This window comes from Homarus americanus, unplaced genomic scaffold (genome assembly GCF_018991925.1).
Source record: "Homarus americanus isolate GMGI-L3 unplaced genomic scaffold, GMGI_Hamer_2.0 scaffold11022, whole genome shotgun sequence".
Taxonomy (NCBI): domain Eukaryota; kingdom Metazoa; phylum Arthropoda; class Malacostraca; order Decapoda; family Nephropidae; genus Homarus; species Homarus americanus.
The window spans coordinates 1267571-1283590 of record NW_024737068.1 but is presented as its reverse complement, the minus strand read 5'-3'; the positions used below and the strand labels follow the sequence as shown (position 1 = coordinate 1283590).

Genomic DNA, 16020 nt, shown 5'->3' with positions numbered 1-16020 from the left:
ACCATCCTCCTTAACCATCGGGTCGCCTATAAACCATCGGGTCGGGTATAAACCACGTCAAGGTCATATAACCATCAAACCATCGGGTCCTATAAACCACAATGTCCTCAAATAAACCACCAGGTCCTCATATAAACCATCGGGTCCTTATATAAACCATCGGGTCCTTATATAAACCATCAGGTCCTCAAACAAACCACCAGGTCCTCAAATAAACCATCGGGTCCTTATATAAACCATCGGGTCCTCATATAAACCACCAGGTCCTTATATAAACCATCGGGTCCTTATATAAACCACAATGTCCTCAAATAAACCACCAGGTCCTTATATAAACCACCAGGTCCTTATATAAAACATCAGATCCTCAAATAAACCACCAGGTTCTTATATAAACCATCGGGTCCTTATATAAACCAAAAGGTCCTCAAATAAACCACCAGGTCCTTATATAAACCACCAGGTCCTTATATAAAACATCAGATCCTCAAATAAACCACCAGGTCCTCAAATAAACCTGACCACAGGGACTACCTGACCACGGGGACCACCTGACCACAGGGACCTCCTCACCACGGGGACCACCTCACCACGGGGACCTCCTCACCACGGGGACCACCTCACCACAGGGACCACCTCACCACGGGGACCTCCTCACCACAGGGGACCACCACAGGGGACCACGACCACGGGACCTCCTCACCACGGGGACCACCTCACCACGGGGACCACCTCACCACGGGGACCACCTCACCACGGGGACCACCTCACCACAGGGACCACCTCACCACGGGGGGGACCACCTCACCACAGGGACCACCTCACCACGGGGACCACCTCACCACACCACAGGGACCACTTCACCACAGGGACCACCTCACCACAGGGACCACTTCACCACCAGGGACCACCTCACCACGGGACCACCTCACCACAGGGACCACCTCACCACGGGGACCACCTCACGGGACCATCTCACCACAGGGACCACCTCACCACAGGGACCACCTCGCCACAGGGACCACCTCACCACGGGAACCACCTCACCACAGGGGACCACCTCACCACAGGGACCACCTCACCACGGGGACCACCTCACCACAGGGACCACCTCGCCACAGGGACCACCTCACCACGGGGACCACCTCACCACAGGGGGGACCACCTCACCACAGGGACCACCTCACCACGGGGACCACCTCACCACGGGGACCACCTCACCACAGGGACCACCTCACCACGGGGACCCACCTCACCACAGGGGACCACCTCACCACAGGGACCACTTCACCACAGGGACCACCTCACTACAGGGACCACCTCACCACAGGGGACCACCTCACCACGGGGACCACCTCACCACAGGGACCACCTCACCACGGGGACCACCTCACCACGGGGACACCTCACCACAGGGACCACCTCACCACGGGGACCACCTCACCACGGGACCACCTCACCACAGGGACCACCTCACCACAGGGACCACCTCACCACGGGGGGGACCACCTCACCACAGGGACCACCTCACCACGGGGACCACCTCACCACAGGGACCACCTCACCACAGGGACCACCTCACCACAGGGACCACCTCACCACGGGAACCACCTCACCACGGGGACCACCTCACCTCAGCAGAATTACTAAAATGAACCAAAAATATTACAAGATTAACTCCGATGACAGCAATACATTATGCACCATTTTCCAGGTAATTGATGACACTCCGTACAGTATACCCAGGTGACATCCTGACACCAAACTATGACATAATGAATATACAAACACACACACACCTGTATTTAATGTCCTTGAAGGATTCCACGGCCGGTGATCCTTGTAAGATCCGGGATTCTAGGGGAGGAGATGGAAGGAGGTGAGAGAAACTGGTAGATAGTTGACAGGGAGAGAGAGAGAGACACACACACCACCACCGTCGTCGTCCACGCCTCAGTCTCCGGGTCACACTGGCTTGTCCCCCCCGGCCGCCATCTTCTCCTGCCCCCGCCTCCTGCCAGTTGCCATTTATTGTTATTCTTATGATAATATGTACATTTATTATCTAGAATAAATATATATCCTTCGTATGTCTAAGATTAATGATAACTGATAACTGAAACAATACAAGAGGATGGAATAAACAAACAACAAGAATAATAATCTTTTTCCACACAGAATCACATCTTAGCAAAACACAGAAGATGAATATACTCATTACTTCAGCAAAACTACCCTTAACTATCACAAACTTAAAGAATAACATTACTCCAAGAAGATATCATCATCAACAGTGAATCAAAGACGTTTATAACAATCAAGATGCTGTGGTGATGGAGAGGAGCAATGGAGCCTTCGTCATCTGGCAGCGAGAGATGACTCCGCCTCCTCACATTTACATCACCAGTGAGCTTGTCTACCCCGGCCTGGTTCTTGGCTGGCTGGACCTTCAACCATCGTCTCTACCGTGTGTGTGTTCAATATCCTTCGATTTCATGTACTGTCTTTGATTTCCCCCTTCTCTTTCTGTCTCTAACTCTCTAATTCGTATTTGTTTTCCTTTTCTGTGGTATTTTCATATATTATCAATTCTCTTTTTCCTTCTTCCTCCGTCAGTCACTACACCCACCTATTCTTCAATCAGTCACTTTCTATTATACTTTCCCCTGATTTCAATACACTCAGTCTAGTCTTCCTTCAAACACACTATAATATCAGGTCTTCCAACTACACCTCAAACCACATCGAAATAGCCACTTGGGGTCGGATCTAAAGAAGGTGGTTAGGTTAGGTTAGGTAATATGGTAAATAAAAAAATATATATTCAGAAAATCGAGACCATTTACCGGGATGGATTTCACCTTTGATTCAAGAGTTCCAATAATGAATCCACTCACCAAATGATGTAACTGAGTGCTGGTAGAAGCATTAAACATTCCAACCATTCCACATGCAACGTCAACCTCAGTGCTTAATGATCGACTGTGGTACATTGGTCTGCTATAATCAAGGTTTTCCTAACCTAACCTAACCTAACCTAACCTAACCTAACCTAACCTAACCCACACACCAGGGATTGAGGAATTTCCTTTACTGTGAAAACTTTTGTTGTGAATTCTATGACACTGATCCTAATTGTTGTTCAAGTTTTGTAATTTCCTCCGTCGTTATGTTTTAAAACTTCTCTCTGAAATAATAGATTATATGATATTAGTCAAATCAATCAAAACAAATAAACAATTAAGTTTATATCATTAACAAGAGAATTAGGACCCTGAGGTATTGTTTTATCAGTGAATTTAAAAACTTTAGATAAAACCCTTCGATCAAACTAGATTTATTCCCTCAACAAAAAGACAAAATATAAGGCAAGGAATTCTACCCACAAGATTTCTTACCTAAAATTTATGCTACAATAAATGAACCAATTTAGTTAAAGGTCTAGATGTCATTTATATATTAATCTTTTAATTTATTTTTGTGTGTTAGTTTATGTCATTTTGTTTACATACTTGAGTCTTTTAGTTACGATGATTTTTTTTCACAGTTAAGAATCTCTGAGAATAAGAGTCAAAAATATTTACTCTCGTCTCTCGAACAGTGACAACCCACATGAATCTGACCTATATACTGTATACTGTTAATGAATATGATGTATTTCTTTGTGTATGAACCTCTGTCCTGCGTGGCAATGAGCAGTGATACCACCCTTTTTTAGTTTAACAAATTTATTGGCAGAGCTTGTAGTACAGTTTGCCTATTCTGAGTAATTCAGTCAGGTCAGTGTCAAGACCTGACTGAATTACTCAAAATAGGCAAACTGTACTACAAGCTTTGTCAATAAATTTGTTAAACTAAAAAAAAACCTCTTGTTTATCTCTCTTTCTCTCACCTCCGTATCTCTCTTCCTTTGTCCGTGAGCTACCCTTCTCTCTCCCCCCCCCCCTCTAAATACTTCACTCCCCAAATGTTAAACACACTAACACAGCTGTGGGTGGTTCCTCTTTCTCTACCGTCATCTTTAACCACCCATCCTCACCCAACCATCCTCCTATTCAATCATCCATCCTTCTTCTCCTCAACCATCCATTTAATAACTACCCTTCCAAACAATTCTCTCCCTCCTCCTCCTCTTCCACTCCCTCCTCTTCCTCATCCCCCTCCCTCCTCTTCCTCCTCCCTCCTCCTCCTCTTCCACTCTCCTCTTCCTCATCTCCTCCCTCCTCTTCCTCTTCCTCCTCCCTCCCTCTCCTCATCCCCTCCTCCTCTTCCTCATCCCCCTCCTCTTCCCCATCCCCCTTCCTTCCCCTCCTCCCTCTTCCTCTTCCTCCTCCCTCCTCCCCTCCCTCTTCCCTCCCTCCTCTTTCCTCATCTCCTCCCTCCTCTTCCCTCTTCCTCCCTCCTCCTCCTCCTCTTCCCTCCCTCCTCTTCCTCATCCCCCTCCCTCTCTTCCTCTTCCCCTCCCTCCTCTTCTCCCCCCCCTCCCTCCTCTTCCTCATCCCCTCCCTCCTCTCCTCCTCTTCCCCCTCCCTCCCTCTTCCTCATCCCCCTCCCCTCCTCTTCCTCATCCCCCCTCCCTCCTCTTCCTCTTCCCCTCTCCTCCTCTTCTTCCTCCCTCCCCCTCCTCCCTCTTCCCTCACCTCTTCCTCCCATCCCCCCCTCCCTCCCTCTTCCTCTTCCCCCTCCCTCCTCTTCCTCCCCTCCCTCCTCTTCCCTCATCCCCCTCCTCCTCTTCCTCTTCCCCCCCCCTCTTCCTCTTCCCCCTCCTCCTCTCTTCCTCATCCCCCTCCCTCCTTCCCTCATTCCCCTCCTTCCTCTTTCCCATCACCCTCCCCCTCCTCTTCCTCATCCTCCCTCCTCTTCCCTCATCCCCTCCTCTCTTCCTCATCCCTCCCTCCTCTTCCTCTTCCCCCTCCCTCCCATCCCCTTCCTCCTCTTCCTCATCCACCGCATCTCACACAAGTCAGCCAGGCCTCGTGAATTATTTCCGTCCTTGTGGAAATGTCAGTGCGTGATAGACCCGTGACGACAAATACCTCTCTTTCTACCTGACGAGCTATTGACTGTTATTGAGTGTTGCCTGAAGAAGGGAGTTCCTGTGTGTTGTGGATGAGACTCTTAAGACTCTCTAGCTCAAACAGCCTCCTCACTAGTCCAGGTAGAAGTCATCAATTATAGCCAAATGCCGCGTGTTATCCGGTGAAGAGCTCTCTGTCTCTCCTCCTCTCCTCCTCCCTGTCCCTCCACCCTCCTCTGTCCTGCCAACATACTCCTCCATCCCCTGTCCCTTCAATTACTCATTCTCGACCCCCCCTTGGTGTTGGGAAAGGTCAGGAGCACAGGTCAAGGAAACGAGATCCTGGTATTAACGACTCGCTCACAGACAATAGGTCATTGGTTAGGTAGAGAACTAGGTCAATTACAGGGAACTGGGGCGGGGGGGGGAGGTCAGGAACTTGGTCATTGGTGGGGTCAAGCACTAGGTCACCACCAGCACTCACTACCCAACCTGCAGGAAACAGAAAACCTAACCTAACCTAACCTAACCTGTATGCTTCACTCTACCTCAGCATCTACCGATCTACCTCATGGTGCGACCGAGTCAAGAAAGGCATCAGTCTTCATATAAACCGAAAGGATGTAAATTCCATTTGTTTTGTCTCTATAATATCAAAGGATCTATAGTTCTTGAATATGATCAGATCGTCTCTCAGAAGCCAGAAGAGATTCCAGCATATGTTTCAGTGTCTCGGTGTTGTGGTTCAGGGGATTGGGTGGGTGAGGATAGGGCTAGGGGATGTTGGAAGAGGTAAGGGGATGGGATGGAGTGTGGCGAAGGGGAGGGAATGTTAATAACACATGTGGCTCGTATCTCTCACCCAATTTAAAGTGTGACATTTTAGTCTTCAAATCATTACCTTGTTCCTCTTGGGTGATGATGATAATTATGTGTTAATAAATAAACTGCAAAATCACCCTCAACAAAAGACCACAATCAGGTAGAAACTGCTCCACTTTCCCTCATGATCAATACTAACTCTCAACTCACATACGAAAAGCCATCAATACTGCACATATTTACCTTGACTAATAAACTGTGTGTTTAATTTTTTTTTAACCTATTAGTACTTGTGTGATGCGGCCTAAAACTGAGCTGGGAGAGTACCAGGGACATCTTCAGGCTTCATATATGACTGGGAGAGTACAAGGGACATCTTCAGGCTTCATATATGACTGGGAGAGTACAAGGAACATCTTCAGGCTTCATATATGACTGGGAGAGTACAAGGGACATCTTCAGGCTTCATATATGACTGGGAGAGTACAAGGACATCTTCAGGCTTCATATATGACTGGGAGAGTAATAAGGGACATCTTTCAGGTTTATATATGACTGGGAGAGTACAAGGAACATTCTCTCAGGCTTCATATATGACTGGGAGAGCACATGAACATCTTCAGGCTTCATATATGGGAGAGTACCAGGGACATCTTCAGGCTTCATATATGACTGCCAGGACAAGGGACATCTTCAGGCTTCATATATGACTGGGAGAGTACAAGGACATCTTCAGGCTTCATATAAGACTGGGAACATTCTTCGGCTATATATGACTGGGAGAGTACAAGGGACATCTTCAGGCTTCATATATGACTGGGAGAGTACAAGAACATCTTCAGGCTTCATATATGACTGGGAGAGTACAAGGGACATCTTCAGGCTTCATATATGACTGGGGCTCACACTGGGAGAGTACAAGGGACATCTTCAGGCTTCATATATGACTGGGAGAGTACAAGGAACATCTTCAGGCTTCATATATGACTGGGAGAGTACAAGGAACATCTTCAGGCTTCATATATGACTGGGAGAGTACAAGGGACATCTTCAGGCTTCATATATGACTGGGAGAGTACAAGGGACATCTTCAGGCTTCATATATGACTGGGAGAGTACAAGGAACATCTTCAGGCTTCATATATGACTGGGAGAGTACAAGGAACATCTTCAGGCTTCATATATGACTGGGAGAGTACAAGGAACATCTTCAGGCTTCATATATGACTGGGAGAGTACAAGGAACATCTTCAGGCTTCATATATGACTGGGAGAGTACAAGGGACATCTTCAGGCTTCATATATGACTGGGAGAGTACAAGGAACATCTTCAGGCTTCATATATATGACTGGGAGAGTACAAGGAACATCTTCAGGCTTCATATATGACTGGGAGAGTACAAGGAACATCTTCAGGCTTCATATATGACTGGGAGAGTACAAGGAACATCTTCAGGCTTCATATATGACTGGGAGAGTACAAGGAACATCTTCAGGCTTCATATATGACTGGGAGAGTACAAGGGACATCTTCAGGCTTCATATATGACTGGGAGAGTACAAGGAACATCTTCAGGCTTCATATATGACTGGGAGAGTACAAGGGACATCTTCAGGCTTCAATAAAAGACTGATCGAGTAAACCGGAATGATCAGCATCACTATTTCCATCTTATTAATGCTAAGACTTGCCCTGTCATGAGAGAGATGTGCACTGGAAGCAAGAACCAAGTCATCTGCAGTCTTTAACCATAAGAGAGTTCCCAACCTCATATTTTTAACAGTATTGAGTTATCTTCCCAAACACAGGAAATACAATACACAAATAATTTCAAGCTTATATTTTATTAATAATTTTTAATAAAGCAAATATGTAATTGCAATGCAATAATCATTGGATAAGTGATTCATCATCTCCGTTATAATACTGTACCAAATTTTCTTATTCAATTTTACCATCAAACCTTAGCAGCCTTTAGTAAGCCAACTAAAATAATAATCAAATACAGGTTTTATTAACAAGTGCATCTATCTCAGTTAAACTTGTTCGTGAGCATCTTATCACATTTTAGAACAGATAAAAAACTTATTCAATAAAGTACACAAACATATATAATAAAAATAAAACAAAAATACAACTCACTTCACATGAACTATAAAGAAACAAACACAAATATTTACTCCAATTCATAAATATTCCTTTGATCTTATTTATCACTAAAATTAATAATAAATCCTGTATTAAAAAAATACTAAGACTCCCAACACACATAAGACATCAGGTAAATGACTCCCGGGAAGAAATAACTACTAAAAAAATACAATAACTAATAAATGCTCCAAAACTATATCACAAAATCATAAAATTAAAACAAAATCAAATAAATCTCTTTAATAATACAATATAAACATTTTAACAAAGTAAAAAACATAAATAAATTTCCTTAAAGAAACAAACGTATTTCTGTGACAAATATATAACTTCCGATCAGTCGAAGGTTTTGTACTGAATATGGCAAGAGGAAATAATGAGTAAAGTGAGACATTCTGAAGTCACGAGATGAAGAATTAATTGATTTATTGCACGGCGTAAACTGTCCGACTGTTACCCCTGTAGTACTGTATCTCGCTTATTGCTCCCCCAACCTTAGTAAAACAGCACATCACTGAACTTTTCCCTTATGTTATATAATCTCGACAATAACATTTATATGACTGCTGCCATGATGTGTATAATATTACTATCTAATAATTAGGTTTTTGTCACGGTTTTACTCCCGTTTCTTTTGTTTTTCAGTCGCAATGTTCTTGACCTCAACCATTCATGCTAAACTCTCAAACTTGACCATTCATGCTAAACTCTCAACCTCGACCATTCATGCTAAACTCTCAACCTTGACCATTCATGCTAAACTCTCAACCTCGACCATTCATGCTAAACTCTTGACTTCGACCATTCATGCTAAACTCTTGACCTTGACCATTCATGCTAAACTCTTGACCTCGACCATTCATGCTAAACTCTTGACCTTGACCATTCATGCTAAACTCTCAGCTCTCGACCTTCATGCTAAACTCTCAACCTCGACCATTCATGCTAAACTCTTGACTTCGACCATTCATGCTAAACTCTCAACCTTGACCATTCATGCTAAACTCTTGACCTCGACCATTCATGCTAAACTCTCAACCTGTCCATTCATGCTAAACTCTCATCTTTGACCATTCATGCTAAATTCTGCTAAACTGACCATTCATGCTAAACTCTCAACCTTGACCATTCATGCTAAACTCTTGACCTCGACCATTCAACGCTAAACTCTCAACCTTGATTCATGCTAAACTCTCATCTTCAACTCTTGACCATTCATGCTAAACTCTCAACCTTCCATTCATGCTAAACTCTTGACAACATGCTAAACTCTCAACCTTGTCCAATGCTAAACTCTCATCCTTGACCAATGCTAAACTCTCAACCTTGACCATTCATGCTAAACTCTCAACCTTGTCCATTCATGCTAAACTCTCATCCTTGACCATTCATGCTAAACTCTTGACCTCGACCATTCATGCTAAACTCTTGACTTCGACCATTCATGCTAAACTCTTGACCTCGACCATTCATGCTATACTCTTGACCTCGACCATTCATGCTAAACTCTTGACTTCGACCATTCATGCTAAACTCTCAACCTCGACCATTCATGCTAAACTCTTGACGACCATTCATGCTAAACTCTTGACCTTGACCATTCATGCTAAACTCTTGACCTCACCATTCATGCTAAACTCTCAACCTTGACCATTCATGCTAAACTCTTGACCTCACCATTCATGCTAAACTCTTGACCTCGACCATTCATGCTAAACTCTTGACCTCGACCATTCATGCTAAACTCTTGACCTCGACCATTCATGCTAAACTCTTGACTTGACCATTCATGCTAAACTCTCAACCTCGACCATTCATGCTAAACTCTCTTGACCATTCATGCTAAACTCTCAACCTTGACCATTCATGCTAAACTCTTGACTTGACCATTCATGCTAAACTCTCAACCTTGACCATTCATGCTAAACTCTCAACCTTGACCATTCATGCTAAACTCTCAACCTTGACCATTCATGCTAACTCTCAACCTTGACCATTCATGCTAACTCTCAACCTTGACCATTCATGCTGAACTCTCAACCTTGACCATTCATGCTAAACTCTCAACCTTGACCATTCATGCTAAACTCTCAACCTTGACCATTCATGCTAAACTCTCAACCTTGACCATTCATGCTAAACTCTCAACCTTGACCATTCATGCTAAACTCTTGACCTCGACCATTCATGCTAAACTCTCAACCTTGACCATTCATGCTAAACTCTTGACCTCGACCATTCATGCTAAACTCTCAACCTTGATCATTCATGCTAAACTCTCATCCTTGACCATTCATGCTAAACTCTTGACCTCGACCATTCATGCTAAACTCTCAACCTTGATCATTCATGCTAAACACTTGACCTCGACCATTCATGCTAAACTCTCATCCTTGACCATTCATGCTAAACTCTTGACCTCGACCATTCATGCTAAACACTTGACCTCGACCATTCATGCTAAACTCTCAACCTTGACCATTCATCCTGAACTCTTGACCTCGACCATTCATGCTAAACTCTCATCCTTGACCATTCATGCTAAACTCTTGACCTTGACCATTCATGCTAAACTCTCGACCTCGACCATTCATGCTAAACTCTTGACCTTGACCATTCATGTTAAACTCTCAACCTCGACCATTTATGTTAAACTATCAACCTCGACCATTCATGCTAAATGCAGGTTAACATAAATAATTAAAACGCAAAGCCTAAATTTGCAAATAATAAAGAATTAGCTCTAACATAAAACAGCATGGTAAATATTTGTATGTTCACCAAATATCATCAATTTTTCTTTAGAAATATTCAATAAAAGAATTTGTATACTGTATTATACAAAAATAAAAAAGGTTTTAATGATTAAAATTATGTACAGTGGTTGAAATGTTAGCAAAAGAATACAACGAACCAAATCATTGACATATTAACACAAGAATTCCAAATAAAAAAGCTGCCATACTTTGACTAAAAACTCCCCAACATTTCTTGGTTTGATTTTCATGAGGAATGCAGTGGAACACAGACATATACAGTATTGTCAGAGTGTCCAGGCAGGAAAAAATATTATGTGAACTAAATTAACTTCTGAGAGATCCAAGCCAAGTAAACTAGTTCAGAATTTATCTAGGTGTTCCTACTAACTTCCTTATAAACACTGGTTCAACTGGGAGAGTGACTGTTTACAAAATATGGACTAATCTGAATGGACAATAACCCTGGCTCAAAATACTTATACCTGTAGCCCTTTGGATGAGAGAGTCTGTGACAGTGGGTGAATCTGATGGGTGAACTTGCATTTCATTTATTGAATTATCTATAGGCCATAAAATATAAATGATGGCATAAACAAGATTAATTAAATATCTCATTCACTTTGTGCGGTAAACTGTCATGCCCGTACACAAACCTTTCAGCATTCCTCCACCCAAACTGCCTTAATTACTATATCCATCTCTACCTTCATCTACAACTCCCTTCACTACTTACACCTGGACTAACTAAACTCTTAAGTACAAGTATCAAGTGATCAGATATATTAAAAACAAGAAACTCATTCATCCAAGATCCAGCTAGTGAGAAACACCACTTGTACTGATTGAGTGGAAGTTCATATTCCACGTCCTGTGTACCGTAACAAAACAAACAAAAAACAATGGCCTACTATTAAGATTTTGTCCACTTGGAAAATGTGGGAATAAAACGAGAGATACCCGGTATCAAAATCAATTCAGTAAACTTATTATAAAATGTCTTAAAAAAACAAGAAATTTGATAAAGTAAACATGTAAGTTGAGGAAAATGTGAGAAATAAAACAATGCTGAGAGAGACACACACACATGAAACAACAGCACAGTACTGTATGTAAAGATAGTGTGAACATGTTACAGGGGAAGTGAACGGAGAAAAAAACCTTAGTACAGTACATTAAAATGAATCGACTAATTTCACCAATGTAAAAAAATAAAGATTCACACAGCAACAAAACTTAATTCACTTTCTTTCAATTGTCATGAGTGAGTTATAAAGAAATTTACTTTAGTTTCTTGTGTATAATTTCCACGAGTATAAAGTCGATAATTAAAAACTGTAAACATAAATATCAAGGAAGGCATTTGATACCCATTTCCTTTTTTGTGCTGGTCACGTCAACTCTTTCAGCAAATGTTTTAAGACGCGCTGAAGAATCTAGCATCTGAAGCCCACGTGGAGATAGCTGCTACCAAAAACAATAAAGAAATATCAATGTACAGTATACTCCACGGAGACACTGTACATGATGGTGACAGTGGTAACTAAAATTTGTTGATGCTGAAAAAAGATGAATATGATGATGATGTTGACAATGATAAGGAGATGATAGTGCAAACATTAACTTTTTGAAATTTCTTTAATTTTTTTAATAAGAATATTTACTTTTGCAAGCCGGGTTTAAATATTCCTATTTATATAACTTATTTTACATAAACAAATTCTCCCTAATGTGAAAAACTAAAAGAATTCTTAAATTACCACACAAGATTAAAAAAATATATACTGTACCTGAAATCCCATTTTCTGACTTAGCCTGGACTGACTCACATATCACAGCAGTAAGTTCATAAGTTGAAAACCTAACTCCACCCTTAGACACTGGAGGCTAGGAGTAACTTATCAATTATTTATATTTTAGATTCATAACTATGTCCCTGATATTATACTCTATATAAACATCAGTCATCATTCAAGGTATAAAGTAAAGAGTCGTGACGTCACAACAAAACCTGCACACTGAGCCTGTCAACTAGATTACACACTCAATCCCTCCAGTTCTAGCTAACTTCCATGCTACCCTGTTGAAGGAGGAAAGGTACCCAATTCACTATGGGCTCTGTTATAAAGTGGGATTTTATGGCCAATCCTTATGTTATGACACGGCCATCCCTCACAGTCTCATGCGTCTGAAGTCAACCAGATCATAGGAGGAAGAGGAGGCAGGTGTACATTAACTTATATCACAAAAATTAAATGCCCCAACTTCTAATATACCAGATTGACATTGCACCCGACTAAGGGAGTTTACCTCTACTTTCATGTTTGTTACAGCGGGAAGAAAGAAAATTGTCGAACAAACTCCACAATTTCTGTCCCTACAACCTCGACAGTGTTATGCAGGACATCAGGGTGACCAAAGTCTAATTGAAAATCCAGTGTCTCTTGAAGAATTAAGTCTAAACGATCCTTAAGAGACTCAAAGATTCCTCAGGATACTCAAAGATTCCTCAGGAGACTCAAAAGAATCTTCAGAAAAGTCATCATGCCTCAGATGCTCGAGTCATGCCTACACAGGTCAGTAGCGGTGCTCACATTCAGAGAACGTGAAGCAGCTCAATACTCTGGCAAAAATGTTCTAGGTTAAATTACAGCCCTGGAGAAACTTAGAAGGCTTATAATAAGTTATATGTCATTACTTTATATTACAAAAAAGTCGAATGATTTAAGTACTGTATGTTTATAGATATTTACAGCAGTGATCAACATACTGTAATCTCATAATAATAATGTTAGCAACACTTTTACTATTTGGTGTCTACAGTACTGGGTTAAACAGCGGTGTCTACAGTGCTGGGTTAAAGAGCAGTGTCTACAGTGCTGGGTTAAACAGCAGTGTCTACAGTGCTGGGTTAAACAGCAGTCATACTATACGTACAGATAATTACGGTAATTGCTACATGATGTACTTATATGCATGGCAGTACAGTAAGACCAGGTGGCCGGGTGGGGTTAATGGACACACTCAACACCATATCACAGTGGAACCTTGAATGACAAACTAAATTCTGATATACAGTCCAGTACAGTAGTATATATATGGTACTATACTGTATTTTAAAAGTGTATGGATATTAAGGCATAATATCTCTAAGGTATAATTTCAGAGTACTAGAGAGTCACCCAAACATGGAGTTATAACTTGAACTAATTGGACTGAATCTATAACAGCCACCTCACCTACCGGCCACAAGTAACTCTGTGTACCTACAGACATGATGTCATGACTCTCTGCTTTTTACCTTAACTGGTAACTGTTTTCTCTTACAAGTTATAAGAAAAATACACCTAATTAATGAATCACTTCCAGCCACTGATATCTACGTGTTTTTACCCCATGACTTAGTGCTATAATATACAAACTGGCTCATATACCTATCCATCACAATCCTCATCTCCCTATTGAAAGTTCTATTTATTTTTTCTTGTGACTCAATCCCTCTCTTTGGACATCCTCCCTTTGCCCTCTAGGGATAGAAATAGGGTACAAATATACAATACAGTACACTTAAGTTCCTGTTACACTGTACTGTATTTGCTCACTAAAGAATAATTATTAACTACAGTATTATTAAATTGAGGGATGTCAATTAATTGTCTTTGTACATATAGAGTATAATGTGGTATCTTTTCTAAAAAAAAAAAAAAAAAATCAAACTAAAAATGTAGACTTTTTCACACCTATTCATGTTTGCTTTTTTCCTTCCCTCATCCTCCAAGCTAGTTCCTAAAACCTATTTCCATCACTGATACTCTTCACATCTTTACAAGGAATCAGTTAACACCTTGACACAGATCCCATTATTTCATCAAAACACAATGCCTTACAAAACTTATTACTTAGCATTGCTTTTGATTTTCTTTCTGTTTTTAATACTCAATTCTTTCTCCCTCTGGACTATTTTGTAAAGCTCTATCTCTCAACATACTTCAATTATTTCATCAAAAATTTCCCAATACATTTTTAAAATATGACACCACTCTCATAACATAAATTTTAAAACAATTTATTAAATTATTACAGTGTCTTGAGTTCTTAATAAAATAAAATCTTAACTGAAACTTAAAATTATGACATACAAACAGCCAGGGGTTAAATCTTACCTGGAAAACCTGGTCACTCACTGGTAACTCACACAATCAAGACTTAATTACCCTGGATCATATTAGTGCAAAATTACAGAACATAAAAAATAAGAGCCTGAAAATAACTTTGTAAAGAGACGATAAAAAATAAAGAAATAAAATACTCTACACATATGGGAAAAATTACATTCATCTTTACCATTACAAGAAAAATTAATAATCGAGAATTTGCATAAAACAACTACAATATCTCACAAATATCATGAGAATAAAGTTTCCTTAATTCGATCTTCATCGGATGAGAAGCCACACAAGAGGTTACCAGTACAGTATAAATGTGGGAGATCCTTTACTGTGCATATAGATGAATCTCACATATACAATACAGAAGAGTACAGTACAAAATTAGATATCATAAAGTAGTAGTGGTTCTCAACAGTCACACAACCCCTGATGGCCTCTCCTCTCCTACACTATTCTCGAAACCATGAAGCATTTATTTGCCAAAAGTCCCAAGGTACATTGTGATCCAGTTTAGCTATGCATGGCTATTAGGCTGAATTTCCACACAGTGACCATTACTTATAAAACAAAATCACTACTTAAAAAAAATAATAATTCCTTGGGGAAAAAAATAATCACTACCTGTACTTGGAAAAACAAAACAAAAATACCAATTACCTTGTTAAATGATGCAAAGATTCTCAATGTATGAAAAAAGGTGAAATAGACATACAGTGGGGTATGCTATAACGAACGGATCCTACTACGAATATTCCTATAACGAACGGTTTTACCTATAAAATTGAGAATGCTATAACGAACGCAACTCCTACAACGAACACGGATGAATACGGGACTATTTCGCCTGGCGCATGAATATTGTTGTACCGCGACCCACAACAAGAGCGTCAGGCGCCATCTTTGTCTCATTGTGTAGCCAGTGCACCACTGTTATTGTTGAAATTTCGTCTTTTGATGTGGAAATTCGCGTTATTTGTATAACTATTCTGTTATACAAGTATACAATTGTAACAATGAGTCGTCCAAAGCGAGTGAGAAAGCTAATAACCCTTGAAACTAAGAAAGAAATTATAAAGAAACGTGAGAATGGAAGAAGCACTGCGA

General features: G+C 41.1%; 1 protein-coding gene and 1 long non-coding RNA gene across 7 annotated transcripts in view; both read right to left on the bottom strand.

The window, feature by feature from the left end:
- LOC121873048 (ionotropic receptor 93a-like) overlaps nt 1–1988 on the bottom strand; it is a 71290-nt gene extending 69302 nt beyond the window's left edge. Inside the window, 1 exon segment of the mRNA XM_042376363.1 lies at nt 1800–1988. The gene's annotated coding sequence lies outside the window, so the exon portion shown is untranslated.
- Nucleotides 1989–7668: 5680 nt separating this feature from the next.
- Nucleotides 7669–15722, bottom strand: LOC121872892. 6 transcript variants are annotated; one of them, XR_006090166.1, is made up of 5 exons: nt 9900–15722; nt 9317–9743; nt 9112–9138; nt 8923–9030; nt 7669–8868 (listed from the first exon to the last, which is right to left on the bottom strand). It is a non-coding gene; the product is annotated as an uncharacterized LOC121872892 (long non-coding RNA). The 6 variants fall into 6 exon arrangements; XR_006090165.1 differs by having other exon boundaries at nt 9317–9663; XR_006090163.1 differs by lacking the exon at nt 9900–15722 and having other exon boundaries at nt 9317–9814.
- Nucleotides 15723–16020: the final 298 nt, after the last annotated feature.